The 18067-nt window shown below is 39.5% G+C and overlaps 1 long non-coding RNA gene across 1 annotated transcript in view; it reads right to left on the bottom strand.

Moving 5' to 3' along the window:
- Positions 1 to 17113, bottom strand: part of LOC107076849 (uncharacterized) — a 32689-nt gene extending 15576 nt beyond the window's left edge. Inside the window, exon 1 of the long non-coding RNA XR_001477971.2 lies at positions 17050 to 17113. This is a non-coding gene — a long non-coding RNA (uncharacterized lncRNA). The remainder of the gene's footprint in view (positions 1 to 17049) is intronic.
- Between the last annotated feature and the right edge of the window lie 954 nt (positions 17114 to 18067).

The raw sequence follows: 18067 nt of genomic DNA, 5'->3' as shown, positions 1-18067 counted from the left end.
CATTCTATTGTACACAGCTACAGTATGTTTAACCTATGTAGATTCTAAAATGCCTGCTCCTTCTAGCTTTAGTTCTCTAAGTTGCAGGTTATTTTAGATTTACAGTCCTGTCCCACTACCCCTTCTATTCTGCCTATCATTCTGAAAACAATGTGTATCCATTGAAGGAAGTCATCATCCTTCCTTAGCCTTGTTTCGGTTATTCATACAATGGCATACGCTGTTAATGTAGTAGCAACGAGTTCTTACATTTTATGTTTAATGCTTCTAGCGCTGAGGTGTAAGCATTGAAGAGTGAACATGTTACTAGTTTAAACTTTGTTTTCAACATTGCCCTGGGCTATCATGACCCCACTAGAACTGACCTGATGTAAGCTGTTAAAGGGGCATCATGAACTACACTTTAACTTTCATTGATTCAAGAGAAAAAAGCAAACTATGCCAGCTGGACATGTGATTGCAATTAAATTGGGGCCTGCCTACAGTGAACTGACAGGGACGCTTGACAGAATTCACACACATTTGCTCTAAATTGCTGTGTGTGAGTGCAAACTGACAAAGAAGCAGCAGCACCCATCTGGGAAACAGTGGAATCCTTATAAGGCTTTGTGAAATCCCATGCAGTTATAAATAGCTGAGGAGCACCCCACAAGATTAGGCATAGTAAAGTACAAGCTTAGCAAGGTATAGCATAGCAATGTAAACGTTTTGAAGCTGAAGAACAGGAGCATGGTTGATTTAAGATCCGTACAGATTTCTCCAGCCAGTGTATGCTATGAAAATAAATGTCAAATGACGATGACTATTTGTTCCAGAATCTCCCTGCCAGCACACCGCCCCCCCCCCCCCAACATATACACGCAAATACACTCTCCAACTGATAGGATAGGTCAGCATAACCTTACTGAGTCACGAATTTCATGAGTAATCCACAGACCCCACAATGTTTTCCAATGATTTTTAGGCATCATCATCAGAATTTTTCTCTGTGATAAAAGAGGACAGGATAGGTGAATTCTGCAAGCAGACTGTGTGACTGCTGCTTTTTTAATACTTGCTATGCAGGTCTTATCATGACCAAGTCTCAAAAGGAATCCTAGTGCCCCCTGTAGGCAGCCCTTGCAACTACAAGCTTTGTGGTCCAGTAGTGGTCTTGTGAACTATTCGTCCCAACTCCGCGCCACGTTGCTGATAGCGTACTGTTGTGGAATGATGACACTGTCTAAAAATGCATTGAAACAGTTTATTCCACCTTTTTCTTTTTTACCCTCCTACTCAACCTTTTCTCATCACAGCCACGGCATCAGATACAACTAATATTTGACTGTCTTTCATCACCTTCACGTCTCTCTTCAAGTGATCCTTGCCTCTGAGTGGGCATGGCCACATGGATGAGCTCACATTGCAGAGATAAATCACATTAATGAGGGGCACATGGAACGGGGTTGGAGTCCTCAGTGTATGTTTTGCAATAGGGACGAAGGTTCAGGCTGTGAATTTCTAACCAATGCATCAATAAATTAACCAACAGTAAGCAAATGACTCCAGGTCACGAAATTACCAAAACAGGAAGTGATGATATTAAGTCAATCTTTAAGCTTTTACAAGAGCTGGAATCACGCAACATTTTCTGCTGGGGCTTTGAAAAGCAGTTTGTTCACATTTTTGAAAGCAAAAGCAAAATAATTCCCTTGATCCACACCTTCCCAAAACTGCCAAAAAGAATTTTCAAGCTAACAGCCCAAAAGGCATTTGAGAGACAAAGGTTAACTTCACACTGAAAAGTAGAAAGAATAAAAATGCGGGGTTTGGGTGAAATACAACACATTTTGCTTTTTTTTTCTAACCTTCAGCACAGAATTAACCTTTACATCTTTGCTGCCAGCGCATGCCATCACAGCTTTCAGCACTCGTTAGAGAGACCCCGCGACTATGATGTTTACTTATTAAAGAGAAAGAAGATAGGTAAAACTGAACAAGATAAATGTTATGTAGAGTTATGTTTATTTGTTGGGGAGTACTACACAATGCAGACAAATAATGTCATCCCCAGCTTATTATATAGCCATGACTTCAATATATATATCTATAGGGCAGCTTCTCCAGCAGTACCATTTCTCTCTTCCCTTGCCACTCAACATCTGTAAAAGACTCAACAGCCTTATGGGTGACAGGATCACCTTGAAATACTAGCCCAGGCTTAAAATGGCACTCAAGCAACTCAGATTCCCATCCAGCCCATCCACCTCTAAGGTCAATGGTCATGCACATTGAAGCCAATGGAAGTGAGATGTGAGGCTTCTCGTCTCTGAGATTTTAAGGGAGGGAAGAACTTGAAAGCATCCATGTAACAAGAACACGATCATCTTCAGGGAGTAAGGAGCCCAAGTGTTCAGGGTCAAAGGCATGAAGTTGAAAAGCCACTGTTCCCGGCATCCATTACAGAGGCCTTTATGAACTTCCTAAGAGAGAGAGGTGTTATCAGTCTGCAGAACAATTGAGAGAGCGGTGAATGAGAATCTGGAGTGGCCTTCCATCATCGACACCCTCCAAGGAGATACACTCTTCAACTCATAGACCTTTCACTTATTTAACTGTGCCTGCTATTTGAATGCATGGTTTTCATGCTGCATGTGCTGCTTGCAGTACCCAGTGGGACTGCCAACAAAAGAGAGTACAACTACAACTGGTAATTAACTCCATCCCATTTCTATGAATCACCAGGAAAAAAGCCATTTAGATCCTGGTTCTAATAAGCTGGGTGGGAGGAGGATTAATGGAGAGCTCGTCCGTATTAAAATCTAAACAAATATCTTTTCATTATTCATATCATTTTCTAATGTAATGTGTCATTTTTCCATGCTTCTATATCCCGGTATAAAGACCTGTGTTGTGCCTGAGATTCTGCCCACGAGTTTATTTGATTCACAAGGCCAAACTGCACAGACATTGCAGTGTCGCCGCTTTGGGGCTTCGTGTTGTGTCGCACTAAATGCCCTCTCAAGGCTGTTTGCTTATTAAAGCAGGGCTCTGTGCTCCATTGTATACTAACCCGTATTTCAGGCAAAACGCAGGTCTGATTTTCCTCCCAGACTCCTGACCACTGCCGGCCCATCCCTGTCTCTGCACTGTCCTCAGATGAACCCAACCTGCAGCATCCTGGCTTGCGCATGTGTGTGTTTGCCTGCGTGATCACAGGTACTCAGCAAGCGCAGCGTTAGTGTGGATATTTTTAGGCGCTCTCCGTTCCCCGGAGGTGCTTCTCTGCACTGCAAGGTGTTGGCTGCCAGCCAGCGAGCCTCAGCTTCACTCTGCTGCTGAGCCGGCTGCTGGCGCCGTTACCTTGGAAACCATTTACTAGAGCTTGATGTCAGAAGAGTAACCCTATTTAACTTTTTTTCAACTATTTACAATGTAACGGATCACCTGACCCACGCACTGCAATGGAATTACTCAAAATCACGCACCCACACTATCAAGCATTCAATCAGACAAGTCATCGTTCACATGAGGCCATGTGCACAAACATTAACGCACCGTAAGAAGTCACACAGTTTCCCTGAAGCTCGGTGTACTCATGCAGCAAATGTCCTTTGTTACGTCAGCATGTCAGGCGTCTTGCACCAAGCTGGTCACATGAGGATCACCTGCAGCTAGGTGCCTGCATGTTGTTCAGGTGAAACAATTCAAGATAGCATTAAATTGCATTCTGCAAAATACCTCAAAGTCATTTCATCAAAACAAATAGATTATTTGACGCAGAGGACATTTTTGTGAAACACGGCCCAGGCAGTCCGCCATCATGTTTGTCCAGGGAGGCTGGCACTGGAGAGCTGGCAAAGACTCTGAAGTGGCCTCTATAGCTTTATAAGCTGATTAGCTTCAGACAGACAATCTTTTTTTTTAGAAGAGAGGTTAGCAGTGCGGCGAAGGCTTTTCCTTCAGAGAGAGGTGGGGATCAATGAACTGCGCCTCCATGGAGAAGAGTAGGGGCTTAGTGCCAAGCTGATATCAGATGCACCCCGTTGTGTTTGAACACAACAGGCCTCCCAGGCACTACAGGCCCTGGGCAGACACATAGATTGTCAAAGTAGCACCTTAATAATAATATTTTCACATACACAGCGCTTTTCTGGACACTCGACTCAAAGTGCTGTACAGGTAATAGGGACACCCCTCCACCACCACTAATGTGCAGCATCCACCTGGCAAAGCAGCCATAGTGCGCCAGTACACTCCCAAAACACCAGCCATCAGTGGGGAAGAGAACAGAATGATGAAGCCAGTTCATAGATGGGGATTCTTAGGAGGCCATGAATGGTAAAGGCCAGGGGGAAATTTGACCAGGGTGCCGAGGTGACACCCCTACTCTCTTCAAGAAACGCCCTGGGATTTTTAATGACCACAGGGAGTCAGAACCTTGGTTTTACATCTTATCTGAATGACAGCACCTTTTACAGTATAGTGTCCCCGTCACTATAATAGGGTATAAGCATCTACATAAACCACTGGTTCCACTAACACTTCTTCCAAAATTGGCCTGAAGAAAGTGGTTTTCCTAGTAAGGATTCATGTTTTTAAAAGGGGAGCACTGGCAAGCATCCCTGAAAGGATTCCAGGTAGAGGCATAAAACAGCCCTTCCTTAAGGTAAAGGCAAATTCAACAAGAAATAAATCTGGTGAAGTACAGTATGGAGCAACATTATTAAAAAATAATCCATTGTTGCCTTTTATTTTTCCTAAATGTAAGAGTACAGTTGAGTGTACTGGGGGCACATTATCTTATATTTTGGATTTCCGGAATATTGTGATAGCAGAATTCCTTTTAATGAGAACTTTGATTAGCTTTATTACAGACTGTAATTAAAAAAATGAATCCCCCCAGTACACTTTTTGTAATGCAGCAAAGCAGCCATCCAATCTGTCGTTTCAGTTACCTGCAGAGATGTGGATAAGCAATTACAGGCATTCTCCTGCCAATAAGAATGCACTCTCTTTTCAAAACTTCAGTTTTTTTTTTACTGTCAATGGGTTCAGCTGAAAGACTTTTTTTGTACTGCAGACATTCCGTCTTTCAGTCCCAACCTGTAAGATCAGAAGTGTCTGGCAATGCTGGGGTACTGGAGAGGACTGCATTACACAGTCGCTTGGCTGTAGTCCATGTCAAAGACATTGGAAATGACAGGGAGAGAGAGATGGAGAGTGAGGGAGAGCAATACAGCAAGGACAGGTTGGTTAATAATTCAACAAAAGCTTTGTTTGTCACCTAACTGGACAAAGAAATAGGCAAAAGGAGAATGCCACCTATTAACTTTACAAAAATAACTTATAGATGACCTACATTTCTATTTATAGAAAGGAACATATTTGCTTAAATACACAAAGAATTGCAACATTTCTGTAGAAACCTTTAGGTTATTTTCATAAGTTTTTCTCCAGTATAGGTATTTAGTTGCAGGTCTCTTAAAATAAAAACAACTGTTTTTAATTGAAAATAATGGATTTCTACTTTGTTTAAATGGTCATTTTGATGTATGTTATAACTAATGCTAGACTTTTCTAATAATTTAGAAGGTAGAGCAGAGAAACAAGGTCAACAGGACCTTGACTCTTAGGCAAACATACAGCAGGGTTTTTTAAACATGCTCTGAATGAAGGCTTTTGTATTCCCTCCCTCTCCTTCTTGGTCGCTATGGGAATTAGAGGACGCTGTCTCATCAACAGAATCACACAGACTCTCCAAAACCTATCAAGGGACCACTCGCACCCACTAATGAGAAGTGACACAGTGCCCTTCCACGGCGCGGATATTTCCTTCTTCATCACTTGTACTCAGCCGAATGGCCGAGAAGATGACATCAGTGCTACTAATTTCTGGTTATGGTGCCATAACAGTTTTCGCATGTCTCTGTGGAGGAGCCCTGTAATGCATGACATCGCCATCTATTAGGCTACATGTCCTTGAGCAATGTTATTTCACCTCTGTCTGGCTTGATGTTTAGCACAGCCCACATCCCTTTTACACTGGTGAGGGCAGCTAGGAATCCTTAGTTGTCTAACCAATTATTGCTAATATTTACCCAGTGCTAAATCTGATCCGTAGCTTTGCCACGCCATTCTAGAAAATGACACTGTTTCAATTCACAGCCTAAGGTCTAAGCCCCAAAAGATTGGGTTTTATTAGACCCACACAGGTCTTTCACAGGTCTGTTAGGGCATTTCACACAAAACAGCGGTCAAGGCTGGGCAGACCCTGGCTTAAGTGCAGATGGCACAGAATACAGAACTTGTTCCAGCTGCCAGATGATACATCAGGCTTCTTTCTGTCCATCACTTACTGTTCACAGCTCCAGTGGTGTCCCTTTGTGAGAGCTCTCCCACTGCTGATGTTCTGCAGTGACAAAATGAACACAATGGCCTTATCAGCTGTGGAACTAGTCTAACTCAGTTTCTAGGTTTTTCCAAGTCTTATCTTTTTTTCTTTGCCAGTTCGGGAGAATGGGGTCTTAGTTAACCAGTATGCTATTGAAATGTGTCCTGGCTAGATTATGATATAATCACAAAGATCTACATTTGAAAAGATCCATTTATTGGCTATATACAATTTCTTGTATTAGGAATTTGTCTTTTTGCATAGCCCAACTTACTCTCCATGAGACACACAGACAGGGAGAGAAGCTTGGGGTCAGAGCACAGGTCAGCCATTTATACAACTGCTCAGGGGCCCAACAGAGTAGGATTCCTCTGCCGGCTGCAGGATACAAACCGGCAACCTTCCAGCCACAGGCTCAGAACCTTAGCCACAGAGCCACTGCACTGCCCTGTTCAGATCCTTAAAAAACATGTAATTCTTCATGAATTTGTGTGATCTAAGAATGCACAGACAATTCCAGACTTCACCTATCTTCACCTTATTCCATGACTGGCTCCAGTAACTATCTTGTGTCAAATGCAGTCAGCAAGTGACCGGGCAATATATATTTGCATTTATCCATTTGACATAAGATTTCCCTCACACCTGCAAATGTGGCAAGAAGTGATTTTGCCCGATTGCCTATGACAATGTGATTTTCAATCAAAATGGTTGGAACATCTCAAGCCAGCTCAGACGAATGCAATGCAATGCTCCCTAACTCCAAAGAAGGGATATGGCACTGCTGACCATGTCACTTACTGGTCCAGGTACGTTTAGAAATGAGGTTGGCCATGACAACTGAGCTTCTCAGTCACAGGACCATATTTACTTGGGATTTCCTCAGTAACATTATATTGACAGTGATCTTATGGAGACCATGAGTTTCTGTGTGATTTTGAAAGATTATCAAAAATATTTACGCGCAGCTAAAGAAAGTGTATCTTGTACATTTACAGTACATGGAGTTTGCGCCTCCTTACTAAATCTGTGCACACTCATAGCAGACATCTCACATGACAATTACATGAACAAGCTGAATATTCTTTCAAGACCTTAAGGATGACTGCAACAAGATCCTAGTTGGAAATCATATAGTAAAAAAATGCAGAGTGCGGTTATACAGATACACTCGAAAATAAACAAAAGATTCAAGTATGGGTAAAATAAAGAAAAAAACGATTAGTAAACATCTGAGCCAACATCAACAATTTACTAAAAACAAGAAATGTTGACTTGCCTTTTCAATGTTAAATCTTTTACTACCTACATAGATACTTCTAAAAACTAGAAAACGTATGTAAAGGTCTGTGTGCAGCAATTGCCTGATATATGAGTTTGAGTCTTCATTTAGGTAGCACCTGAATATCAAAAAATGCCAAGACCTCTGGGGTGTTTTCAGCAGCATTTATCAGTAGTAATTCCTTTACTAAACTTTTTAGTTGTATGGATATTTGTCATATACCCTCTCTTCTATGGCTTCCTGAAGGATAAAGATTTCTTTCCAGTCTGCTGAATATGTGAAAGAACTGGTCAGTGCCGCTTTCTATAGAATTATGCTTGTTTCATAATATTATGCTGCACTTATTTTAAGGCAGATCGTCTGAGATGATTAAACCACTTGAACAGTTAAATCGTAAAGACAACAGTCACACTGAGTTTTGCAATTATTCTGAGAAGATTAAGCCCTTGGTAAATCCACTGTCAGCAATATTTAACAAATTACATTATTATTCCAAATGTCTTTTTCTGTTAAAGAATGAACTGTTTTCCAGGGAGAGAGAGAGATGTCTATATGATAAATGAATACAATTTCACAGGTCAAACAATGCATTTACTCTCTTCAGCATAGCTCATAACTTGCTTTACCCTACCTCTCTGTGCTTTACTACGATTTTACCATTTTTTTCATGCTGAAATGACCACTCTTTGGTTTGCTATTATCATGCTAATCCACAGAAAATGGTTTACAACTGAACAAACTGTACCGTGGCCAGACAGAATCAACAGAACTAGAGCTCAAAGGGCAAAAATAAATGTGAAAGGGTTCAAGAAATCAAGATGACATGAATAGTAACATTTTCCCAACAGAAAGGCAAAATCATGTTCAAATCAAAAATGTGTTAGCATCAGTGAACATGCCTTAAGAAAAATAAACTAAGTATCCTTCATGTTTCAAGATTTGTTTGATCAGAATTATTTATCGCACATGCTGGCACTGATACTACAGTATGTCTTTTCAGAAGTGCAATTAGCTAGGAATAAATGCTCAAGCATGCACAGCCATTTCTATGGGAAAAACATCACAGCCTCATGCATAAACTGAGTTAAGTGTCCTCTGTGATTTAAAGTGTCAGGTTATTACATTTCACTCAGATGCCATCTGGATGAGTAGCTGTGGGACACCCTCAGTGGAAAACAGCTCTGGAAATTAAGTGAAAATTTCCCCAGGCTTTTTACACCAGTCTGTAATTCTCCTTGTCTAGCTCCCACCCCCTCTCTCCTCCTTTAATTTTCAGTTGAGAGGGATGGGTTTTACAAACCACTGAGAAATATTCTATAAAATGTTCAAGAAGCAACAATGTGGAGGAGGGGTCAGGACACAGGACTCAAAACCAGGGAACTGTGTAAAATGTGTGGCATTGCTGTTGTATTCTTTAGCACTGTACTTTGCTCAGACTGTTTTAGTAAATAAATGAGCTATACCAGCTTCAGTATAAACAGTAAATTGATACAATTAAATCTTTCTCGATTAAATGATCAAACAAATGAATAATAAGTACAAAGTGCATATAAACACAAGTATTTGAACTAAAGAAGTATATGCACAGAAAGGTCTGGCCTTGAGCACCACACAAATGTAGGCACAGTACTGTACATAGTGAAAAATACCCAGGAGATTAACCCTCTTAAAGAAAGACAGTGAGGTGTCTGATCTTTCCTTGCATTCTTTGTGACTAAAAATTTGAGAAGTCTGACTCCGATTCTCAGATCACCGCCCTACCAGAAATTTCCAGATTTTGAATCTTACTGTGATAAGTGCAGGCTCCCTGCTCTTAGCTGTTACACACTGTATGTTACAAAGTGTGAACTAAATAAGTCAATTATAACATAACTGTCAAGGTGAAATATTAATAAAATTTAGATCAAACTATTTTTTTTTCATTAAACCACATGCAAAACACCAGTAACTGCAAATCACTCTCGCCCTGAATGGGGGATATCTAATGACAGGAATTCAGTCAGGACATGTCTACAGTGCACCGAGGAGCCTCAATCATGGGGAAACTGGTTTGAAGCTGCTGATGCACTATAGCTGCTGCAAGGCAGCACAGCTATAGGCAAGGGCAGCTAAGTCTTGTTTAAACAAGATTGTCAGGGGTATGTTATTTTAAAACAGATCTGCCTAGCATATTTGTGAAGGTGTATAGATATATACTGTAAAATGAACTGTCTTCCATTTTAGTACCTGTTCAAATTATTTACATTGGGTCACTCCTTCTAATATGCAGCACATTTTCATATAATGTCACATCTTGTATTTTTATACATATAGGGAAACATATGAGTAACTAAAAAAAAAGAGCTCAGTGAGCTTATACCTCTTTTAATATCCTCTGTGCAAGGGATGAGTGAGGAGCATTCCTATCAGCAAGAGACTGCCCTAATGGCCTGATCTCGATTATGCAATACACAGCGCCCCCTACAGGTGAACCAGATTACTACAAAAACATTAGCGTAGCAGCTCTTGCCTGAAGTGCTCACAGCAGCTCAGTGTGGACTGCTTGGCCAGTCATATTTAATACCAGACTGGAGGTGCCAGAGCTCTGTGTTGATGCAGAGAGGATGGCTTTTAATTCATAATTGACTTCTTATGTGCTGCATATTTCTGCGCCTAACATTATAAGTGCTTGGCATTAAACTGTATAGAAAAAAGGGGAAATTCAGTTAAACGAACGCTGTCAGTAAGATGGTGCAAATGCCACATGTATCATCTCCAAGACAAACCGATCCATTCAAGTCCCAAAAAGGACTGAGGAACGGAGGCGATCCCTGGATTTCAAACAGAGCACAATGTAGCCAATGTAGGGGAGAAGATCACAGAGATCTCTTCTCAGATTGCTCAGAGTCAGCCCCAGGACCCTCTTATACTTCCTTCAATATATGCTCAATAACATTGAAATTAACTGGATAATTTAATTTATTTACCGTTGAAGTCAAGCTTAATCTAAGATTGCTAAATTAAACCTTGATTTGAAAGCTTGCTCTCAATGTTGGCTTGATTAGATATGACATGGGCAGGTATTAACAAGCTTACAAGTGACTGACACTGGTGGGTCTTTTTGGAATGCTAAGGAAACTTCATGAAGAGAAAGCAATTCTATACTTGCACTCTTGACAATTGATTTCTATTGTATTTCATGGTTTTCTTTAGTGCTCATGTTTTGGTGCAAAATCATAGGGGCCTGCAGTAGTGAAAGTTTTGTAACTTTCACTTTCACTGTTACACTTCTGCTCAGGGTTCGGAACTTAATTGCATTTTTGTGTAATCTCTGAAGTTCCAGATTCCGAGAAGCAGCTACGGCCTTTCCAGTAACCAGCTCAAGTCCTTCCTCATTCCTGTCAATGGAAACGGTTTCCCCTGACTGGTGAGTTTTGTTTTTAAACCTCATTTCTCTGAATGAATGTTTCTGGAGACACTTCCTGCTATCAGATATTGCTACATTTATTGCCACATCCATTTGTTTTTGGTAGGCTCTTATTTACAGTTTGCAATTTATAGTTTATTTTTTTAAAAAACACATGCTAATAATGGACAATGCTTAGATTAGGTTTACAGTACATAAAATCTATTATATTTCATGCAGCAGAAATGAAAGTGTTTGAAATATATAGATGTAGTTTAATATGAACATGCGTATTACAGTCACACACCTTCTATTGCTTTAAAATATTTTTTCCTAGAAGCACATTTAAAAAAATGCTTGAGGAATGAAGAAGCAGTCTCTCTTCTTTACAAATACGTGGTTCAAAGTGTGAGATGAAAGAACTGGAAAATGTGAGACCTATGAAGTAATTATTTTATGTACCATAAAGCCATTGTCAAAACTTCTTGAATATAAAGTCAGACAATTACAATTTCCAAACAGTACTTTCTGTATATGTACAGGAACCTTTGCTTCCTAATTAAATGCCTCTGCTGAGCTAGATATTGTCTTGCAAAGCATTGCTGCCAAGGTGCCATGAGATCTCTGCTCCAATACTATTGCACATGCAGAAAAGGGATCGATGTGAAGTACTTAGAGAAATGAAGTTAAAAGCACTGTGGTCTATTGTGTAAGGTACAGTATAAGAATGATACACAGTCTGTTTTGTGGGTCATATCAGTTCAAAAACAGTCATGCCTGCAAACCTGCTTTGGAGGAATATTAAGGATTCAGAAGACATACGTGGCATAAAGGGGTGTTTCTCATCAGGCTGGTCTTGTAAAAATCCCTCTCAAGGTTCCCTTGCTCATAAAGCAGCATGGAGCTTCATACTGTTCTGACTAGGCTAAGAACACAACATAGAACTGTTCCACACAGCTGTCCAAGCCACATTGCCTCACACCCCCTCTCACATGCTTGAGCCACTGCAGGAGATCAAAGAGCTCATAACAGAGAATAAAGAGGACTTTTCCTCAGATCCTGCTTATCTTTCTACAGCACCGTACAGCAGCTGCTCTGCATTATCCTGCAACAATTCAGGGTTCTGCAGTTGTAACCAGCTTCCATATCTAGTAGTTATAAAATATAAATCGATTGAAGAGAGAACGTACAGAGCAGTGTATCTTGAGGCATGACATGGAAATAAACACTGACATTTGGAAGGGGTATGTTTGTTCTGGAATTAAAAACAGAAGAGCAAAAACTTGAGAGGGGTCACTGTCCATCTACTAAAGTCAGCAAAGTGCCTACGCAGTACCTGATAATCTGTAACCCTGGTCTGTGAGATCAAAGGCCATTACTGGCACTCTGCACTAGACACAAGTGGAAAGTGTTGACTGGCTTGCTTTTACAAGCGTGTAAGAACAGTGTAAGAACATTCCATACACTGAAAGGGCTTCCTGACTAGCAGCAACAGAAGTTACAACAATGGTGTGATGACCTAATTTTCTGTGTTGCATGTGGTTTTGGAGATGGAGAGAGAAATGTGAGTGTCTCAAGTGCAGTATGTTTTTATTTGCATTTTATATTTGGAAATTCTGAACTACAGGTATTTGTTTGTTAAATAAAAAGTATTTGAACATTTCCGAAGCACTATAAGCAAAATCCTACAATGCGCAAGTTCATTTCACCTCTGTGGGGGCTATGCATCAAATCAAAATTAATACAAAAGATCTGTTAAAGATCTTCTCAATTTAAGTACATAAAAAGACCACAGTGAAAGAAAGCTTTGTTAATGTCATTATGTAACTGATCAAAACAAGCACGCAACCTTCAAAACAAGTTTAAAAAAATCAAGCACTGCCAGCCACAGTGCACACAGAAAACAAGTGGAAAACATAAACTACCTCACATATGCCCAGCCTGGCAGACAGACAGAAAAGGGCGGGATACACCCTGGCTGGGATGCCAATCGATCACTGGACACATAGGCACAGGGAACAGGTCTTTAGACACGACAAATTAACTACACAGCATGCATTTGGATTGTTGTAAAAATCTGATTGCCCAGGTCGAATCTACAGAGCCACATTGAGAACTTGCAAAATTCACACAAGGAACCCCAGTCTGGAATCAATCTCAGGACCCAAGAGCAGGAAGGCTGCAGTGTTAAACTCCACACCACTGCGTCAATCTGTATTTCATATATTCTGATTAACATTACTGTTCCTGGAACATTCAATATTTATTATACTTATAAATCACTAGGTTATTATCATTATTGATGTATTTATTATTATATGTACATTTGTTTGCCTTGGATAAAGACATCAGCTAAATTGATGACAAAGCATTATATGCACAGATATTGTGTTGATTAATCAGTCGATGAATGTCTTACACTACAGGGTTTTTGAATTGCAGAGAGAACAGTTTTAACATTTGTACTTCACAACTATTTATACCGTACCATGAATTGAATTGAATTTGTTTCCTTCAGTCATTCTCATTTATGATGTTTTTGGCCCCACATTGCCACAATAGTTTTAAGGGGTTTTTCAAATGCTAAAGCACTTTCACAGACTAACATTTGCTAACAAATGGCCTAAATTGCAATACACATCAAATAGCCAACTGTCCCAAACACTGGCAACTACTTTGAGCACATGAAATATTCCCATGCAGTCGCTAAAACAGTATCCCATTGAAGACATTTTCCCGAAACTCCCTCTTATAGAAACTATGCCGGGAATGAACCATTTTATCCCCACAGATAAGAACTGTTGATCTTTTCAGAAAATCCATCTTAGCATTTATTTCTACCTTTGTTTAAAGCAAAAGGAGCACCAGAAAGCATAACTCCCTCTCGAGCAATTTGCCAGTGTATGATTCCAAAATAAACAAGGTGTTCTTTCCACACTGAGACATCTACTCCATCATGCTAGGGAGTCAAAAAAAACTGAGCACAAACAGAACAAAACACTCTCAACCAGCACGTGTTTTGGGTCCTGAAAGACAGTACAGAAAAAAAACAGGAAAATGTGGACTTCCTATTCAAATTTTAAGCTGCACAAAGTGTCCTAGTCATTGTCATCCTGTGCTTTTGATTTTATGAAAGCAAAATTCCTTTCAAGAAGGTTATAATGCAAACTTCCTGCACAGTTCTATCTCCCATTATGAGTGCTAAGACAGCATTTGCCACAGCTGGGAGTGACACAAATTGACTGAGGACAGTTGAGTTGATGAGAGATCAGGCTGTGTTCTTCAGCCTGATGCCTGCTGCCCTGTGAAAGCACCTTCCATACCAAATACCAAGGGACTCTAGTGCTGAAATAGCCTTAAGCAGTTAAGTGCTTAACTGCTCTTAGCACAAAAAGGACACATTGAGAGAATCAGCTGTCACTAGCCGGAAAATGAAATTTACAGCACACTGCACCCCAGCCGTCTCCAAATGAGACTCAAGTGGCATTCTCTGAGAAGCGCAGATTGAATTGTCACTGGGCACGACCGTCAGGCACACAGATCACAGCTTGATCTCCATGACGCAGGCGAGCCCAGTCAGTCCCTCTTTCTCTGACACACTGACACCCTCTGACGTGGGCAGACAGGAGCCAGCTGACAACGACAGACTCTGACAGGAGTATCTTCCAGAATAATTCCCTGCCTTGATCATTCTCTGTGCAGTTATTATTATATGGTTGGTTGTGGATTTCAAGGAATTCAGCATCATGCAGCAACAGATTCAGTGCTCTGCCTGTCACTGTACACACAACTTATCCACAGGACAAATATATACAGTACAGCACATACATAAAACATATATGTGCAATGTATATCTTATAAGAAGCACCTGGCAGGGTTAGGTTGGTTTTAAATCGTAAAATAGCATCGTAAGTGGAACTAGTTCAAACATTTTTATTGGTCAGGTAACTAAGGATGGAAGAATCAGAATAAATTCTGAAGTTTCTGAAAAAATGCCTCATTATGCAGAAGAAAATGCATCCACTCATTGGGCTGTGCTTCATTACAATAACCTCAAACATACAGCAAGTGCAACCAAGGAGTTCATCTGGAAAAAATGGTAGAAAACCTTAGACTGGCAAACATTTTACATGCTGAATAAAAAATAAAAAATATAAAAATTAAAAAATTGCACCAAAGACTTGGCTAAGCATCTCAAATAATTACAGATTTTGGTGATGTCAATAGGTTGCTAACATAATCCAGTTATTGCCTTAAAGAAAAACATAACCAAATACAATCCCACTCTGAAATCTACTTCAAGTAAATGTATCCTTATATGTTTGGTTAATTCAATAACCAATTATCTTGAAATCTCTGAGCTGACCAGGATTAATATTAATATTGATATTAAATATGTTCCAATATTATTAAATGTATGTACATTATGTAATGATCCAGATAAAACATATATTATAGTGTGCATTGTATAATATATGACCACATTTAACACATACAAATACATAACAAATACAAATCGCTTGATGGTGAAACAAAAATATTTTTTAGATATACTGTAAGATCAATGTATAAGGGTAAAATTCAAAATTATAAGATGCGTCCATCTCACTGCAGGTTAAGATTCAGGAATAGCCAATAGATTGTAACTGTATCTGTTAAAATGCCAGTGCATTAAATGCCAAACACAACTTGTATATATATACAGTAACATATATTAGCTTTAAAACACTCAACAATCTTGCCAAACCAAAGAAAATGTATGACCTGTGGTACAATTTTATTTTTTGACAAGTATCTTGTCATTAGAAATGTCGTGTTGAATGGTGTTCTCAATAAGCATGGTTTCAGGGTTAAACAGGTTAACCTATTTAACCCTGAAACCATGCTCATTGAGAACACCATTCATCACAAAATTTCGATTGACAGGAGTTTTGTCAAAATATAAAATTGTAGCACAATTCATACATTTTCTTTGGTTTGGCAAGATTATTGAGTGTTTTAAAGCTAATATATTGTTGCCCTGAGGTATATTTTCGACTCGAATGAGTGGAAGGTTACATAGATTCTTTGGAAACAATCTGAACCCTAACCTACCCATTACCCTTAGCTGGGGTTATGGTTAGGATTATTAGAAAACATTGAGGATGTTTGATGGCATGGTTGTGTTTTAGGCCAGAAAGGAAATTTAGGAACAGTCATATTTCAATGTTACAGCTACAATGTATTGGCTATTCCTGACTCTTAAGAGTCAGGAATAGCCAATACATTGTAGCTGTGACTATTAAAATGCCAGTGCATTAAATGCCAAATGCAATAGTTTGAAAAGCTGAAGCCCTTTCTTACAACCTTTTCCTTTTAGGGCAATTAAGTCAACATTCCCATTTAGGGCAATGCAGGGTATAGAGCCATATAGGCAAGAAAAAAAATATCAAGATAGCATTGAAATATGACTGTTTCTAAATTTCCTTTCTGGCCTAGAACACAACCATGCCATCAAACATCCTCAATGTTTTCCAATACTCCTAACCCTAACCTCAGCTAAGTGTTTGGGTAGGTTAGGGTTCAGATTGTTTCCAAAGAATCAATGCAACCTTCCACTCATTTGAGCTGAAAATATACCTCAGGGCAACAATATATTAACTTTAAAACACTCAATAATCTTGCCAACCCAAAGAAAATGTGTGACCTATGGTGCAATATTATTTTTTGACAAGTATCCTGTCATTAGAAAGTTCATGTTGAATGGTGTCCTCAATTTGCATGGTTTCAGGGTTTAATAGGTTAAGGGTCAGGACTAGCCAATACATTGTAGCTGTATCTGTTAAAATTCCAGTGTATTAAATAACAAATGCAACAGTTTGAAAAGCTGATGCCATTTCTTTCAATCTTTTGCTTTTAGGGCAATTAAGTCAACATTCCAATTTAGAGCAATGCAGGTTATAGAGCCATATAGGCATGTGATGGGCCTGCTCCCCTACATTATAATTTTGAAGTAAATATAATTCTTACCTTTTTGTGAATGGTTTATTGGTTATTTGTTGGCTGCAGCTACTTCACCTCATTTTGGTTTACCAGTCAAAACCACATTCAGGGGCAGGGCCTGATTTAAAGCCTTTGAAGCAATAACCAGATGGCCACCGGCATGTTTTCCATTGTGCCCTCTTGTGGACTGGAGGGGAGCTGGTCTTCCCATCCATTTTTGAACACTAGTGTTTTAAAATAATAACCCCCATGTTTCAATAAGGAATTCAAATATTGTTCAGGGAAATGTGAAATATAATTGACTTTGGTAATGGATGTTTGTTTTAATGTTTGTGTTTTTATTGAGGTGAATGTGACTGTTATGTAGAGGGGTTCTTTAAGAGTGTTGTGGGTGTTTAAAAGGGGAGAACCCTCTTTAATTAAAGGCAGAGGATAAGCTTGTGAGTCAGTTTTCAGTTGGGAGCTGAAAGAGGAACGTGGCTCTGTTGTTATTTTTTGTTGCAGCAACTATTATTTAAATAAATGGAGGCCATTTTAGACTTTTTGATGGCGGACTGTTTCATTTTTGGAAACTGCTCGGAAGTGGTCTCAACAGATTGTACTGTGGGAGGGTTGCATGGTCAAAAGGCAAGAAAAAAACAACTTGAAGATAACATTGAACAATCACTTTTCCTAAATTAAATTTCTGTATTAGAACACAACCATGCCATCAGGGTTTGGGTAGTTTAGGGTTAGGGATCAGATTGTCTCCAAAGAATCAAAGCAACCTTCCAATCATTTGAGTGGAAAATATAACTCAGGGCATCAATACTGTATAGCAACTACTGTACATAAATGGAGAGACATTAAAATTCAAATAATATTCTCAGTATATATATATTAAACTTATACTCAAGTGATATACTCTTTTGGGCTACTTAACCAAACTTCTGTGTTCCTTGATGGGTAAATTTGTCCCATTCAAACAGACATTTCCCCCAAATGTGGCATTATTAACAATACTATTCACCTTTCTGATAACACAAATTAAAAACCACAATCCAGT

Source organism: Lepisosteus oculatus, chromosome 5 (assembly GCF_040954835.1).
Source record: "Lepisosteus oculatus isolate fLepOcu1 chromosome 5, fLepOcu1.hap2, whole genome shotgun sequence".
Lineage (NCBI taxonomy): Eukaryota > Metazoa > Chordata > Actinopteri > Semionotiformes > Lepisosteidae > Lepisosteus > Lepisosteus oculatus.
The sequence above is the reverse complement of the archived record's forward strand: the minus strand, read 5'-3'. Positions and strand labels throughout refer to the sequence as shown.